This window comes from Schistocerca nitens, chromosome 7, assembly GCF_023898315.1.
Source record: "Schistocerca nitens isolate TAMUIC-IGC-003100 chromosome 7, iqSchNite1.1, whole genome shotgun sequence".
Classification (NCBI taxonomy): Eukaryota; Metazoa; Arthropoda; class Insecta; order Orthoptera; family Acrididae; genus Schistocerca; species Schistocerca nitens.
Genome location: NC_064620.1, coordinates 309,871,325 through 309,873,824, shown reverse-complemented (window position 1 = coordinate 309,873,824; position 2,500 = coordinate 309,871,325). Strand labels below are relative to the sequence as shown.

The 2,500-nt window shown below is 60.2% G+C and overlaps 1 pseudogene; it reads left to right on the top strand.

Annotated features, from left to right (window-relative positions):
* Nucleotides 1-2,500, top strand: part of LOC126197741 (large subunit ribosomal RNA) — a 5,566-nt pseudogene that overhangs the window by 846 nt on the left and 2,220 nt on the right.

The window sequence follows — 2,500 nt, the reverse complement described above, 5'->3', positions numbered from 1 at the left end:
CTGTGGGCTCGGGATGCTCTCGGGCGGAATAATCGCTCCCGTCAGCGGCGCTTCAGCTTTGGACAATTTCACGACCCGTCTTGAAACACGGACCAAGGAGTCTAACATGTGCGCGAGTCATTGGGCTGTACGAAACCTAAAGGCGTAATGAAAGTGAAGGTCTCGCCTTGCGCGGGCCGAGGGAGGATGGGGCTTCCCCGCCCTTCACGGGGCGGCGGCCTCCGCACTCCCGGGGCGTCTCGTCCTCATTGCGAGGTGAGGCGCACCTAGAGCGTACACGTTGGGACCCGAAAGATGGTGAACTATGCCTGGCCAGGACGAAGTCAGGGGAAACCCTGATGGAGGTCCGTAGCGATTCTGACGTGCAAATCGATCGTCGGAGCTGGGTATAGGGGCGAAAGACTAATCGAACCATCTAGTAGCTGGTTCCCTCCGAAGTTTCCCTCAGGATAGCTGGTGCTCGTACGAGTCTCATCCGGTAAAGCGAATGATTAGAGGCCTTGGGGCCGAAACGACCTCAACCTATTCTCAAACTTTAAATGGGTGAGATCTCCGGCTTGCTTGATATGCTGAAGCCGCGAGCAAACGACTCGGATCGGAGTGCCAAGTGGGCCACTTTTGGTAAGCAGAACTGGCGCTGTGGGATGAACCAAACGCCGAGTTAAGGCGCCCGAATCGACGCTCATGGGAAACCATGAAAGGCGTTGGTTGCTTAAGACAGCAGGACGGTGGCCATGGAAGTCGGAATCCGCTAAGGAGTGTGTAACAACTCACCTGCCGAAGCAACTAGCCCTGAAAATGGATGGCGCTGAAGCGTCGTGCCTATACTCGGCCGTCAGTCCGGCAGTCACGGCCGGTCCTTGCGGCCGGCCGCGAAGCCCTGACGAGTAGGAGGGTCGCGGCGGTGGGCGCAGAAGGGTCTGGGCGTGAGCCTGCCTGGAGCCGCCGTCGGTGCAGATCTTGGTGGTAGTAGCAAATACTCCAGCGAGGCCCTGGAGGGCTGACGCGGAGAAGGGTTTCGTGTGAACAGCCGTTGCACACGAGTCAGTCGATCCTAAGCCCTAGGAGAAATCCGATGTTGATGGGGGCCGTCATAGCATGATGCACTTTGTGCTGGCCCCCGTTGGGCGAAAGGGAATCCGGTTCCTATTCCGGAACCCGGCAGCGGAACCGATACAAGTCGGGCCCCTCTTTTAGAGATGCTCGCCGGGGTAACCCAAAAGGACCCGGAGACGCCGTCGGGAGATCGGGGAAGAGTTTTCTTTTCTGCATGAGCGTTCGAGTTCCCTGGAATCCTCTAGCAGGGAGATAGGGTTTGGAACGCGAAGAGCACCGCAGTTGCGGCGGTGTCCCGATCTTCCCCTCGGACCTTGAAAATCCGGGAGAGGGCCACGTGGAGGTGTCGCGCCGGTTCGTACCCATATCCGCAGCAGGTCTCCAAGGTGAAGAGCCTCTAGTCGATAGAATAATGTAGGTAAGGGAAGTCGGCAAATTGGATCCGTAACTTCGGGATAAGGATTGGCTCTGAGGATCGGGGCGTGTCGGGCTTGGTCGGGAAGTGGGTCAGCGCTAACGTGCCGGGCCTGGGCGAGGTGAGTGCCGTAGGGGTGCCGGTAAGTGCGGGCGTTTAGCGCGGGTGTGGTCTGCTCTCGCCGTTGGTCGGCCTCGTGCTGGCCCGCGGTGCAGGATGCGCGCGCCTGTGCGGCGTTCGCGCCCCGGTGCTTCAACCTGCGTGCAGGATCCGAGCTCGGTCCCGTGCCTTGGCCTCCCACGGATCTTCCTTGCTGCGAGGCCGCGTCCGCCTTAGCGTGCTCCTCCGGGGGCGCGCGGGTGCGCGGATTCTCTTCGGCCGCCATTCAACGATCAACTCAGAACTGGCACGGACTGGGGGAATCCGACTGTCTAATTAAAACAAAGCATTGCGATGGCCCTAGCGGGTGTTGACGCAATGTGATTTCTGCCCAGTGCTCTGAATGTCAACGTGAAGAAATTCAAGCAAGCGCGGGTAAACGGCGGGAGTAACTATGACTCTCTTAACTTGTGCTTCTCCCTGGCCTGTACCATGGGCTGGCCCTCAGCCGCACCCTGGTGGGTGCCCTCAAAGCGGCAGACATCACCATAAGAGCCGCGGTCAGGAGATGGTTCCGCCTTCCGGCGGACACCCCTCTGGGCTACTTCCACGCTCCTGTTGCCCAGGGGGGCCTCGGCATTCCATCGTGCCGTTGGATGGGGACGCTTCTCCGTCGGTCCCGTCTCCTGGCCTTGAAGAAGATAGGGCCAGCCTGCGACGGTGCAGGCCTGGATGAGGTACAGCGTGAGATTGAGGTGCTGGAGCGACGCTTGACGTGGGAGGGCCACCTCCTCAAATCGTCGACGCAGGTTGGGGAAATGTGGGCAGCACGCCTACACATCGCCATTGACGGTGCGGCACTGTCAGCTTCTGCCGCCGTCAAGGGCCAACATCAGTGGGTCGCCGACACCAGTCGCCTGCTATCTGGGC